Source organism: Narcine bancroftii, chromosome 5, assembly GCF_036971445.1.
Source record: "Narcine bancroftii isolate sNarBan1 chromosome 5, sNarBan1.hap1, whole genome shotgun sequence".
Lineage (NCBI taxonomy): Eukaryota > Metazoa > Chordata > Chondrichthyes > Torpediniformes > Narcinidae > Narcine > Narcine bancroftii.
Genome location: NC_091473.1, coordinates 201078207 through 201093254, shown reverse-complemented (window position 1 = coordinate 201093254; position 15048 = coordinate 201078207). Strand labels below are relative to the sequence as shown.

The following is a 15048-nucleotide window of genomic DNA, read 5'->3' as shown; positions in this document are numbered from 1 at the left end:
AAAGGACACATTCAAGGGCCGAGTAAATATGAAATATTCAATTAATGATTTTTAATAAAACTGGATTAATCCTCAGAAATGATTAATGAGAAAATATTCTCCAATCTGCGGGCCAATATTATGGACAAAAATCTTCATATCATATCTCATGAAATAGGCCTATGGAAGCACATTAATAGAATAAGAGAAATACAAGCTTCATTAAAGGATGATGGAAGATTCCCTTGTTTAAATGGGTCATTAAACATCCATTATTTCAATGCTGACCACATTTTCCTATGGTCCTGGAATAAACTAACTGAACAGATCTTCTTTGCCACCATCAAATAATAAACTGCATACATTATATCACTTATGGAGTTAATAAATGAATAAGCAACATAGGCAAATACTGTCAACATTAATAAGATTATGTGATGGTGTGAGATTATGTGATGGTGTTAACGACTGTTTTTATTCAAATTCAACACGCCCCTTTAAGGGCAACATGAGCTCAGTCACCTGGTGCATTGTGACATCATAATCGCTGCCCAGGGTGCGGGCTGGAAGGGAAGATGGAGTCAGAGAGAAACCTCCGATGACGCCATTTCCCCATGGCTGCCCCGCCACGTGGCGATGCAAGTGGGGCTGGTTCGCCATGAGGATGTGTGCCGCCACAATTAATACAATCTATTAAATCTTTAATATCAAAGATAAACAAAATGAACTAAACAAGCCTAGTTAAAATAAAAACCATGTCATTATTAAATCAATTAACTCTTCAATTGACACAAGAAACGAATGGTCAGATTTCCCCCACTCGAAAAGAGACCCCCCCCCCTTCAAGATAGAAAGAACTTCAGACACAGACTATTTGTTCATATTAAACTTGCAGTTTGAATGGAATCAACCAAAACTTTGCAAGCTTCATCCACCGAATTTAAAAATTTCTTTTGGCCGTTTTCCAAGGTGATCCACAGATGAACTGGATACAACAAAGCAGGTCTAAATCCTTTCATAACCTCAGTCATAACCTCTCTGTAATCTTACCACAGCTCCACAATTTCATGGCATAAACCTTCCACAAATCTAATTTGTTGACCCTGATCATTGAAATTTCTGATCCAACGAGCTTCATGAATAAACACAATCCTTTTCTTGGTAATAATGAAAATGAAGAATTACCGTATGTGAACGATGTTCTGAGGTTGCCTTGGGAACCAGAGAACGATGTGCTCTGTCAAGCTTGGGCTTAGCAGCAAAAATCTCTCTTCCAAACCCCTCCATGAGTAGATTTGAGAAGAGTTAACTGGCCTTTTTCAGTGTCTTCCTTTCAGCCCAGGATCTGAGCATTTTGACGTCTGTTCCTACTCTCCAAATCAACCACCTTCGAGGCCAACTTAGAGTTGGTGGCAGACATGACTTCACATCGAGTTTCTAGCTTATTTATAGCAGGGGTCCCCAAACTTTTTAGACCCATGACTCCTATGTGGTCCCAGGCAAGGAATGCTGGACTGGAGGATGGGAGGGAGGGGGGAAACAGGTGGGCTGGACAGGATGTGGGGGCTGGATGAGGGAGGGGGCTGAGTAAGGTGGACAGACATCCAGTTTTAGGCCTCAAGTTGGACATTAATTTGTCCTCCACTTGGGTGTGTAAACGCTACAGCCAGAAATAGAGGACAAATTAATGGGCAGAAAGGGCACTTACTTGTTAAATGCAGTGTACCAGGGTCCACAGGCCGTACATGTCCATCTGGCACATACGCGATGAGGGGGAAATGTGATGGTGATGCTCGAAGTGCTGGCTGGCACCTGCAGGTCGAGAGGGAAGTGCAACGGCAGAGCATGAAATTAAGATTCTTGACAGGTCAGCCTCCTCCCCCCACCACCTCACCAAATTGGGGGATGGAGCTTATGGAGGTGCTATTTCAAATTGTTTCTCCCACATTTTTGACACCCTGGCATTTATCGACTCCTGGATGGTCCCATTGCCCCTGGGGGTTGATACCGGGGTTTTACTGGGGGTTGGTCATTAACAGACCAAACTATCCTTCAGTTTTCAAATGCTCTTCAATTGCTGAAATCACTTGTAAAACCTTCTCAAGTTGAGAATTAATCTCTCATTGACCTTCTTTCATCGATGTGGTTATTTCTCATGTTATCTCCTGTGATTGTTTTTTCAACATGTCTGAGACAGTCTGCAGTCAAGGGGGCCGTAATTTCTTTACCATTTTTTGCTGCTTTAGTTCAGCATCTGGGAGGACTGCGTGAACCCTTTCCTATACTAGGGGCAAATGAACGGCCGCTCCCTGAGTGTACCCGCTGGTTGGTCAGCAGCTGAGAGTACTGGATGAAGCCCTTTCCACATTCAGGGCAGACGAGCAGCCTCTCCTGCAGTGGACCTGCTGGTGGGCCCACAGCTCATATGACTGATATAAGTCCTTCCCGCACTTGGGGCAGGTGAAGGGCCTCTTGCTGGTGTGGACCCATTGGTGTCTCCTCAACTTGCTGGAGTCACCGAACCTCTCACCACATTCAAGGCAGGTGAAGGGCATCTCCCCCTTGTACATCTGTCAGTGTGTCTCAAGGGTGGCCAACCTGGTGAAGGCCTTCTTGCATTCGGGGCAGGCGAAAGGTTTCTCCCTAGTGTGGACCCGCTGGTGCATCTGCAGGCTGCACATCTAGGAGAACCCCTTGCCGCACTCCGAGCACGTGAAGGGCCTCGCCCCTGTGTGGACTCTCTGGTGTGTTTCAAGGCTGGACAACATGGTGAAAGCCTTCTCACACTCAGAACAGGAGAAGGCCCTCCCCCCGGTGTGGAACTGTTGGTGGGTCAGCAGGTTGGTGAGCTGTGTGAACCCCTTGTTGCATTCGTGGCAGGTGAAGGGCTTCTCCCCGGTGTGAACCCACTGGTAGGTCACCATGGTGGAGGACTGGGCGAATCCCTTCCCACACTTGGGGTAGCTGAAGGGCTTCTCACCATTCTGGACCTGCTGGTGTATCTCAAGGATGGAAAACTTGGTGAAGCCCTTTTTGCACTCGGGGCAGGTGAAGGCCCTCTCCCCAGTGTGGACCCACTGGTGTCAAATTAACTGATTCGACTTTTTAAAGTTCTTCCCACAGACGGGGCACTGAAATGGGTTCATCGCTATGGGGATGAGATATTGACTAGGGGATAAATAAATGCAGTCTTGTCCCAGGGACACAGCACGTGCTTAGCCTGATTGAGGCTCCAGGAGAGCTGGGCAGTGGGTTAAATGAACACCAAGGCTGGGACTAGGGCCAGGACCCAGGGAGAAGCGTCCTCAAGCTGGGCATTGGAAATTCTGGAACCACGGAGCCCCCGTTCCAGAACCTGGTGCTGTGCTCTGCTCTTAGTGAGAGGGGAGGACAGAGAGAGACAGGGGGAGGAGGGAGAGGAGGGGGATGAGGGGGGTGGGTGAGGGGAGTGAGAAGCAGGGAAGGAGGGGGAGGGGGGAGGAGAAACCAGAAGTGGGAAAAGAGGGAGAGAAAAGTGAGGGGACAAGGGGGGACCAGAGGAAGGGAGAAAAGAGGGAGAGAAAAGAGAGGGGGATGGGGAAGGGGAGGAGTGGGGGAAGAGGGGGAAAGGGAAGAGAAGGAGAACAGGGAGAAGAGGGATGATAATGTGGTAAATTGGATCAGCAACTTTGCAGATGACAAAAATTGGTGGCGTGGCAGAGAGCGATCAAGGTTTTCCAAGCTTATAGGGGGACTGGACAATGGAAAAATGGGCTGAAAAATGGCAGATGGAATTTAATGCAGACAAGTCTGAGGTGTTGGATTTTGGAATGACAAACCAAGTTAGGACATACATGGTAAATGGTAGAGCACTGAGGAGTGTAGTAGAACACAGGGTAATATCAATGTTGCTGGGACCTCAGGAACTGAGTGATAAGCGAAGGTTAAACCGGTTGGGACTATTCGCTGGGACTCGGGCGGGGACCTAGGGAGAAGCATCCTCTCACCAGGCGTTGCAAGTCCTGGGTCCACGGGAGCTCCACGTTCCGGGACCCAGTGCTGTCCTTTGCCCCTGGCGCCCAATTCTGAATCGTCTTCGATCTCCAACCAGCGCCTGTCAGGAGCCGCATTCAGATGAATCGCCTGGAGGGTGCGGCTCCAGAGCGTCTGCGGAGGGACGTTCAGGTGCCAGCGCTGAAGGTGGTGTTCTGTCACCTGAAAGGTCTGCAGCGGGGAAATAGGACACAGAGCAAATGCCGGCTCCTGAGTCAGGGCAAGGCAGCCGTCTGACAGCTCGCCACCCCGCTGCCGACAGCCCCCTGGCACGGGACTGGAGCAGTTGGTGTGGGACATCAGGGCTGCTTGACCACAGGGCTGGGGCAGCCGGCGTGGGGCATCAGGGCTGGGGCAGCCGGCGTGGGACATCAGGGCTGGAGCGTCTGGCGCGGGACTACAGAGCTGTGGCAACCATGCGGGAGGTCCCGTGCCGGCCGCCACAGCCCTGACGACACGCACAGGCCGCCCCAGCCCTGTAGTCCCGCTCCGGGGGTTTGTCAGGCAGCGGGGACTGCTAGCCACGTGAAAGCTGCTCGCCGGCTTTGCCTCGTTCTGCTTTCAGGTGGAATTGGGGAATCTCCGAGCCGGAGGGGATTCTCCAAGGCGGAGGCCACTTTCAGGTGGCCACCCGACAGCCGCATTGGAGTAGAATAGGCAGCTTTCCATGCGGGTATTCTGGCCCCCGGCGCCCGATTCTGAATCGTGTTCGATCCCCGACAAGACGCGCACTACGCCCGTCTGGGAAGGACTTCATTGGGCTGCAGCCCCGCGTCATCCTGGCGTCCATCGTGATGATATCACCCAGTGGGACGTCTCTGTCTTTAAAGGGGCGGAGCTCCGCCATGTGCCTGGACTTGGTGAACATGAGTTTCCTCATTGAACAGAATTGGAACAACGTGAGTGAAGATCCGTCATTGATCTGAGTTCTCATCCAATGTGGAATTAGGGCTGTTGGAAAGATTCCCATTTATTGCTTCCACACTGGAGATTAATGCTCCCCTCTGGCCCGGGCGCTGCTGTCGCTGTGCGGAAAGTGGGGCGACAGGGAGCTCAACCGGATCAGGGAGAGGAGACGTGGGTCCGTTTGAAAGGGAGCCTCGTCCACTGAAGCCGCAGGAACATGATGGAGGGAGGGAGGGAGGGAGCGCGGAAATCGGATTCCATCGCCAACATCTCCAGCTGTGTCCGAACCAACCTTTGAGCAGGGTGATGCTAAACCCTCTTTCTCAATCTGCTCTCTCCTTATTGTCCATCACTGAGTCCAGAGCCCGCCCGCCCGACACTCACTGAGCGCAGCTTCACTGCTGACTTTCGGCACCGTTTGCCTGTGAAAACCCTCAACATGAACTCTGACCGTCTATTCTCCCCATTTCGGGCCAGTTTTATCCCACACTCCCGTTTCCCTTTTTTATTTATCCCCCTCACCCTTCGCTGCTTTATTCCCCCTTGTTCCCGGTTCCAATCAGCACCGCTTCCCCGGGGGCAGATTCCCCTGGAAAGGGCTCAGGATCAGATTACCTTGGAAAGGGCTGGGGACCTAGGGAGAAGCATCCTCTCACCAGGCGTTGCAAGTCCTGGGTCCACGGGAGCTCCACGTTCCGGGACCCAGTGCTGTCCTTTGCCCCTGGTGCCCAATTCTGAATCGTATTCGATCTACGCATGCGCAGGTTCAGCCTGGGCACTACCACAGCTCTGATTGACAGCTCCGTCCCCCCCCCACCCACTCCTCCCGGGTTGTGTCCGCCCTGTCATGTCACGGTGTGTCCAAGCCCAGCTGAGTGCGTGCTGACGTTACAGGGCCAGCGAGCGTCCTTGAATTCCATTCCTTCAGCAACGGTCTTGGGCCCGGGGGTGGAGGTGAGACTTGCCGCAGGTGAGCGGGGAGCGGCCGGGGGAAATGGGGGACATAAGGCAGACATGGTCTCCACCACAGGGCGGACCGGCTCGCTGGGGGAGGGACAGGAGGCTCCTGTCACCATCACCATCTCACACACGGACTCCCGGTGCGTCCTTTTGGGGGGAGATCCCTTCTCAGGGGAAACAGCAGCATCAGCCGGGTCCGTGGCCCCACCACTGGGGCTGCTGTGAAGCTGGGTGGCGCTCAGTCCCAATGCCCAGGAACTGGGGACTCTGGGGTCCGGGGCACGGACACACACTTGTGTGAGGGGGAATCCAGGACGGGGAGTTGCCTCCTTGGTGCCAGGGTCACGGATGTTTCAGAGCAGGTTCAGGATCCAGTCTCCTGGACAGGGAGAAGGAGCAGCCAGATTTGGTGGTTCATCATGGTATTGGCAGGAAGAGAGGTGAGATCTTGAAGGTAGAGTTTACAGCATCCAAAATTAGAAATGCAGTGTTGTCATCTCAGGATGTCCTGAACCAGTGATGTAGTAGGTGAGAAATTGGAAAACTTTCCAGTCAAACATGTGACTAAGGAGCTGATGCAGGTGTGATGGCGTCACATATATGGGCACGGGGCTCCCTTCCACAGGAGGTGGGATGTTACAATATGGGCAGATCCGTGTGGTCCTTTGTACCAACAACATCGGCAACATAAACAAGATGAGTTCCTTCAAAGAAAAAGTGAAGACTTCGGTAGCAAGTTAAAAGATTGTGAATTTTCCGATCTGAGGTTTACTCCACATGCCACGAAGTGGGTAAGAATTTAAAGACGATGAAGTTGATTCTGTGGCTGAGGAACTGATGCAGGTTGGGGGCAGGTGGGCCTGAAGTAGAGGAATGCTCAGATGCTGTCAGGGAGATGTGCTGGAGCTTGTCTGGCAGGGGGGTTTGACCCAAAACAATCGTCTTGCAGATGGAAAAGATGGGGCTGATAAACAGATTAAAGGATGCAGGTTGAGTGGACAGGAGAGACAGAGGCAAGTCAGAGGTCAGTGCTGGGCCTGCAACTGTTCATAGTATACATCAGCAATCTAGAAGAGTGGATAGAGTGTAATGTATCTAAGTTTGCTGATTACACTAAGTTGAGTAGAAAAGCCAATTGTGCAGAGGAATTGGAGAGCCCACAGAGAGATATAGATCGGTTACGTGAGTGGTCAAGAGTCTGGCAGATGGAGTACAATGTTGGTAAATGTGAGGTTATCCACTTTGGAAGGAAAAATAGAAGATCAGATTATTATTTAAAATCCAAGCGATTGCAGTAAGCTGCTGTGCAGAAGGACTTGGGAGTGCTTGTGCATGAATTGCAAAAGGTTGGTTTGCAGGTGATCAAGAAGACAAATGTTACTCTTTACGGCTAGAGGGATTGAATTTAAGAGCAGGGAGGTTGCTGCAACTGAACAAGGTACTGGTGAAGTCGCATCCAGAGTGTTGTGTGCAGTTCTGGTCACCTGATTTGCAAACGAGGTTCTCCAGTTGATTCTAGAAATGAGTGGTTTATCCTATGAGGAGAGATTGCACCAGGTTGATTGCTGGGATTAGAAGAATGAGAGGGGATCTTCTAGAAATGTATGCTGTGGCGGTACACACCTCTATGAGCGAACCAACCCTGTTTGTACAGCCGCGCTAGTTGGACAGCTGCAGAAGATGGTGCCTGCTCATTGCCTCGTGGCTTAGGCCACAGCTTGCGCCCCAGGCCACATGATGAAGTCACCTCTGCATGGGGCGGAACTCCCGTTGGCCTTAAAGAGGCGCAGGCCTCTTTTAAATAAGCAGTTCTACTGGAAACCTTCACCGAGCTCAGAGGTGGGTTTCTGTGTTTTGCAGCTGCTACACTGGTGACCCCGCAGAGCACAGACGTTATCTGGTCTCCAAACATGGATTCATCAGCAATCAGCGCTGTCCCCGTGAAGCTCCCCCTCCCTTTTGGACCCATCGGCCTCACACGTGGTTCGGGCAGGCGGAGACGCAGTTTCATCTTCGGCAGATCACCTCGGACTCCACCATGTGGTGAGCATCCTCGATGAGAAAACTGGCCAGAGTGGATGACCTGATCCACGATCCTCCCGAGGAGGGCAAGAACATCACCCTCAAAATCCTCTTCCTCAGCACCTTCAGTCTCTCCTGGCAGCAGAGTGCGGCCAGGCTGATGCACCTCGATGGGCTGGGGGACAGAGCCCTGTCCGCCATAATGAATGAAATGCTCGCACTGGCAGAGGGTCACAAACCCTGCCTGATGTTTGAGCAAGCCTTCCTCGAACAAATGCCAGAGGACATCCAGCTCCTACTAGCGGACGAGGACTTCTCGGATCCAGGAAGGTCTCAGTCTGCACCGATGTGTTGTGGCGGATTAAGCAAGAAAATTAGGCCACTTTGAACCAGGTCCCCCACCCTAGACCCAGCAGACCACAGCCCGCCCCCAGATAGAGGACAAAGGAGCACTTATCAACCTGGTGCTTCTATCACCAACACTGGGTAGCACAAGCCCGCAAGTGCTGCCAACCCTGCTCGTACCAGGGAAATGACCAGGCCAGCCGCTGCTGATGGCCACGACAGCTAGCCACACAAACAGCCTCTTACACAAGACCAATGGATGGCGTTTCCTAGTGGACACCAGAACAGTGTTGAACTGCCCCCAACCACGTTTGAGACCTGCAGGAGAGCATGAGGCCCCACTCTGTGGACAGTGAACGGCACCAACATAAAGACCTTCAGCACACAGACTGTTCAGGTACACCTCAGGCAGGATAAATACCACTGAAAGTTCCTATTGGCCTCCGTGAGAATGGCGCTGTGAGGAACCGACTTCCTCTGAGGCTGGTCAATCTGAAGGGCAAGAGGCTTGCGCATGCCTGTACCTTCCAGACCCTCCGACTTGAGCCATCCAATGCGCACAGCCTGGGGATAGCAACCATCTGCACCCCTAAGAACGTGTACTCCCACATCTTAGACAAGTTCCCCATCATTTTACGGCAACAGTTCATCGTCACAATGCCTCAGCATGGCGTCTGCAGGGCCTTCCACTCCACGCCAAGGCCAGACAACTGCCGCCAGAGAAGCTGCAGTTAGCGAAAGAGGAGTTCTCCCACCTCCAGGAGCTTGGCATAGTCCACGGGTCGGGCAGCCCCTGGGCCTCTCCCCAGCACATGGTCCAAAATGCCTCTGGGGGTTGGCACACATGCAGGGACTACCCCCGGCTCAATGACGAAACCACAGCTGACCGATATTCCATCCCCCACATCCAGGACTTTGTGGTCAACTTACATGGTGCCAAGATTTTCTCCAAGGTCGATTTGGTCAGGGGCTACCACCAGATCTCCGTACACCTGGATGATATTGGCAAAACCACCATCACCCCATTCAGCCTTTTCGAATTCCTTCAAATGCTTTTTGGCCTGAAGAATGCAACCCAAACTTCCAGCAGCTCATGGATTCAGTGGGTAGAGACTTGGACCTCGTGTTCATCTATCTCGATGACATCCTCATCGCCAGTCGAGATCACATATCCGCACACTGTTCGCCCACCTGGCTGAATTTGGCTTCACCGTCAGAGTGGCCAAATGTCACTTCGGGAAGGATACGCTATAGTTCCTGAGCCATACTATCACCATGGATGGGGCAGCACCATCACAAGACAAGGTCAAGGCCATACAACAGTTCCCCAGGCCAAGCACCCTCAAAGGCCTGCAAGAGTTCACCGTCAACTTCTACCACCGTTTCATCCCGGGGGCCACACGCATAATGCGCCCACTGTTCGCCCTGATCTCCACCAAACAAAAGACAATTGAGTGGTCAAAAGAGGCTGAGACACCCTTCGCTCAGATGAAGTCTGCCCTCGCGGGCGCCACCCTACTATCCCACCCATGACCCAACACCCACACACCACTCTCGGTGGACGCATCCACCATGGCCATCGGGGGCGTCCTTGAGTATGAGGTTAATGGGCAGTGGCGCCTGCTGGTGTTTTTCAGCCGGCACCTCCAACCACCCAAGCTGAAGTACAGTGCGTTCGACAAGGAACTCCTGGCCCTGTAACTCTTGATCAGGCACTTCTGCTACTTCCTGGAGGACAGACCATTCACCACCTTCACAGACCACAAGCCACTTGCTCATCCGACACCAGGCGGGTAAGGACAGTGTCATTGCTGACACGCTCTCCAGATCCACCATCCACAACTTGTCCCCTGGCCTGAACTAGGCCCAATTAGCTCAGGCCCAGAGGGATGATGAAGAGACGCAGGCCCTCCAAACCACCATCACCAGCCTGCGCCTTGAGGACCTGAAGCTGCCAGGCAGCCATGACACGGTCCCGCAACCAGTAGTCCCCCCACAGTGGAGGCAGGAAGCATTCCAGGCGATCCATGATCTGGCCCATCCCTCAGTCAAGACATCGGTGTGCATGGTGGTGGAACATTTTGTCTGGCAAAAACAAGTGGCCCAGATGGTGAGGAACCAAGCATCCAAGCCAAGCATCCAAAGTCCAGCACCATGTCAGAGCCCCGATATAGCATTTCGACCCACCAGCCAGGAGGTTTGACCATATCCACATCAACATAGTGGGCCCCCTACCGGTTTCCAGGAACACCCGCTACCTCCTGACTGTAGTCGACCAGATGACGAAGTGGCTGGAAGCCATCCCCAACAGGGACACTTCCGCCGAGTCCTGCACCAGAGCCCTGCTCACTAACTGGGTCACCCGTTTCGACGTTCCAGCCCACATCACAGGCAACAGGGGTGCCCAGTTCACCTCTGCCCTCTGGGCGCATCTGGCAAACCACTTGGGGACTAAACACAACAGCTTATCCTCCCCAGGCGAATGGACTCATAGAACGTTTCCACCGACACCTCAAGGCGGCTCTCATGGCGTGGCTAAAAGGACCCAACTGGATAGATGAGTTGCTGTGGGGCCTGCTTGGTATTCAAACAGCTCTGAAAGAAGACCTCCAGGCTTTGTATCCAGAACTTGTCTACGGTGCACCACTGTCATTACCAGGGTAGTTCTTTGGAACAGGCACCAAACCTGGAGGTGAGACCCCAACCCTTCTCGCGGACTGCCGCAACAAGCTTACCTTGCTGGCACCCCCACCACTGACCCACCATGGCAAGCACCTAGCGAACGTCCCCAAAGAGCTGGTCTCAGCAAAGTTCATGCTTGTCCGGGGTGGCCCGTATCTGGCCTTCCTGCAGCACCCGGACGAGGGCCCATACAGGTCCTCCATCGATCGGGAAAGACTTTCACTCTGGATATTGGGGGCAGGGAGGAACTTTTCACAGTCGACCGACTAAAGCCGGCACACAGGGACTTAAACCAGCCCGTGCAGACCGCCCAATGTAGACGGAGAGGCCAGCCACCCAAGCAGCAGGATGTGTAAACTGGTTCTGGAGGGGGTTGTGTGGTGGCACACATCTGTGAGCAAAACGGCCCCATTTGTACCGCCGCGCTGCCAGGGCAGCTGCAGAAGGTGGCAACATCAGGGCTTACTCACTGCCTCAAGGCTTAGGCCACAGCTCGCACCCTGGGCCACAAGATGATGTCACTGCTGCGCGGGGTGGAACTCCCGTTGACCTTAAAGAGGTTCACGCGAAATTCAAATAAACAGTTCTACTGGTAACCCCACCAGGTCAGTGGTGTATTTCTGTGTTGTAGCAGCGGCTACAAGAGTTTATAATAATAATGAGATACAATGAGATGATATGAATAGTTCCACATAATTAATAAAATAATCGTATCAAAACCAAACAAAAATTGTAAAACATTTATAATTCACAATCCAGACCATATTTTAAGAGAAACTAATAAAAAATGAAAAAAAGAAAAGATGGATGGAAAAAGTATAAAGAAACCAAACCAAAACAATAAAACTCCGTCCCCTCCCTAATCACATTGCCGTGTGATTAGAATTAAAAGAAAAACGAAGGGAAAAATATTTTAAAAAACACAAGTCGGACAATTCAGTGACATTGGAGTGAAATTATAAAGTCAGAAAGTGAGTTGTCGTAAATGGGGATTCTGCACAATGCAAGAGAGTCATTGAGCTCAGATGACCAGAAATTGGAATAAAATATTTCAGTTTTCGTGTGGAACCAGAGTTTTAAAATGTATTTAAATTAAATTACTCACTATTATTAGAGAAAATAAGAGAAGATTTGGAAAGAAAGCATATGTCACCTATCACATTAATAGATGGAGTAAATTGTGTTAAGATGAATGTTTTTCCTAGAATACTTTATCTTTTTCAATCGATTCCAACTGCAATTCCTCTAAAATTTGTTCAGGAATTAAATGCTTGTGTGAGGAAATTTTTTATGGAAAGGAAAACTGTCCCCAGTGCAGCATTCATAATAATCAAGCGCAGAAAAGAACGACACACACATACACCAAATCCTTGGAATCAAGACTGGTTTATTGCTCTGGCTGTCAAACTTTTATGGGTCCCGGGTGCTGACATCGGGGCACTGCGTCATTGGAGCGCCATCCTGGGATTTGCCGGTATTCCTGCCACAGTTCCCTATCTCCCCACCGTGTGGGAGGCCATCTGAGATGATGGCCGGAATCACAGCCAGATTTGCGCTGTTGCCGCATTTGTCGACCTTTTTGTGGGCCACTACACAATTTCCCCCTCCCAGAACCAGTAATCGGGCCTTTGTCCACTGACTTGGGTGGTCTACCCCTGCGTCGTGGGGAAGGAGTGGAGACAGCTAGTCGCAGTCCAGATATGCTAGCTGACGGTAAAAGTCTCCTCCTTACCGCCGATGTCCCTGATGACTCTGTGAATCTGTAGGGACCATCGTAGGGTTGTTGTAGAGACGGTCAGTCTGCTCCCCTTCACACGAACATGTACTGACAAGTCTTCAAGTCCCTCGGGATGTTATGCTTGGGCTGGCCTTGTGGTTGGAATTGCCACAGGACCAGGGACCCCAGTTTTCACTGCAAGTTCTCGAGGGTCACAGAGGGATATTCGGGCATTTGTCGGAGGCCAGGAACTCCCCTTAAATGATTATGGGTAGGTCGTAGACCATCTCCGCTGCTGAGGTGTTAAAGTCTTCCTTCGGCGCAGTGTGAACCCCAGCAAGACCAAAGGCAGTTTGGGTCCATTCATTTTGGACCCTTGAGTTACCTGTGAAACTGCTCCAACAACAGTTCTCTTTAAGTGACAGGCACAAAATTAACTAAAAATCAAAAACATCAAGGTTTTAACCTTTACACCATTAAACCTTCAACCTGGCAGTGACTCTGGATTTCAGCATTAACATTTAACCATTTAACATGCTGTGTAGTTAAACCATCATCCTGGTGAGGACCTGCTGGTGTCTCAGCAGGTTGGAGGAACGAGTGAACTCCTTCCCGCACTGAGAGCAGGGGAACGGCCTTTCCCCGGTATGAATTTGTTGGTGTCTGTGTAGGTGGGATGAGCTGGTGAACCTCTTTCTGCACTCGATGGAGGTGAAGGGCCGCTCCCTGGAGTGGGCCACTGGTGGGCCAGCAGGTTGGAGGGCCACATGAAGCACTTGCCACACTGTGAGCAGGTGAAGGGTCTCTCGCCAGTGTGGACCCACTGGAGGGTCAGCAGGTCATATGACTGAGCAAATCCCTTCCCACACTCTGAGCAGGGGAATGGCATCTCCCCGGAGTGGACCTGCTGGTGCCTCTTGAGGCTAGTGGACTGACTGAAGCCCTTGTCACAGTGGGGGCACGTGAAGGGCTTTTTGCCAGAGTGGACTAGCTAGTGCCTCCACAAGTGAGAGGTCTCTGTGAAGCCTTTGCCACACTCAGGGTGGACGAAAGGCCTCTCCCCACTGTGGACCCGCTGGTGGGCCAGCAGATTGGATGACCACATGATCCCCTTGCCGCAGTCAAGGCAGGTGAAGGGCCTCTACCCAGTGTGGACCCGCTGGTGTCTCGTTAACTGACTTAAACTTTTAAAGTTCTTCCCACAAACGGAGTACTGAAAGGGTTCATTGCTGTGGGAATGTGAGGGTGTGACCAGGGGATAAATCAATGCAGTCCTGCCCTGGGGTGCATAGCACGTGCTCTGTGTGCTCAGCCTGATAGATATCCACAGAGAGCTGGGCAGCAGGTTAAATTAATACCAAGGCTGGGACTAGGGGCAGGACCTGGGGAGAAGTGTCCTCTCATTGGGCATTGCAAGCCCCAGAACCATGGGAGCTCCCCGTTCCGGGACCCGGTGCTGTGCACTGCTCCCAGCACCCAGCACCGAATTGCCTTCGGTCCCTGATAAACACCTTACCCAGGATGAATTCCCAACTCCCCTGCACAGTGCTCAGAACGGTGGCTGCGGAATCCTTTACCGAACATGAGGTATTGTGGTCAGAGAAGCCTCCATTGATCAGGTGCTTCATGGGTGGTGAGCAAACTGCTTCCTTGGAAATGCAAGTGGGGAGAGTGAAGGCTGGGCATAGGGAGCTGGAGTTGCCTCTGACACACGGGCTGATTTAAAATCCAGGTGAGGAAACCTCTCCTGATGCTGCGAAGTTCACGGACGTGATGACTGTTGGTGACTGTAATAATATCATAAGCAGGTTCGGTCATTCGGCCCATCTAACACCCCACCATTCTATCGTGGCTGATTTACTATCCTTTTCAACCCCATTCTCTGCCTTCTTCCTCATCCTTGATTCCCCTCCTATCACCAAATGTCAGCAGCTGCTCACGACAACGAATTCCCCAAATTCATCACAGTCTGTGTAAAGAAATTCCTCCTCTATTTTCTAAAGGGATGTTTTCTATCCTGAGGTTGTGCCCTCTGGTCACAGATTCCCCCACCAGAGGAAACATTCTTTCCATGTCCACAAAGTCCAGGTCTTTCAGTATTCCATGGGTTTCAATGAGACCCCGCGCCCTCATTCTTCTCAACCCCGGCGAGTACAATCCCAAAGCCTTCGAATTCTCCTAGTATGAAAATCTGAAGGTCCAGGGGTCATCCTTGTAAACCTCCTCTGGGCCCCTCTCCAATGTGAACACATCCTTACTTTGATATGGAGCCCAAAACTGTGCTCTCACCAATGCTTCATAGAGTTTCATTACATCCCTGTCTTCACATTCTATCCCTCTGGAACTGAATTCCAACATTCCAATTGCCTTCCTCATCACTGACCCTATGTGCAAGTTCACCTTTT

The 15048-nt window shown here is 51.6% G+C and overlaps 1 pseudogene; it reads right to left on the bottom strand.

The window, feature by feature from the left end:
- Window positions 1-13188: 13188 nt before the first annotated feature.
- LOC138765466 (zinc finger protein 239-like) lies at window positions 13189-14461 on the bottom strand (annotated as a pseudogene).
- Window positions 14462-15048: the final 587 nt, after the last annotated feature.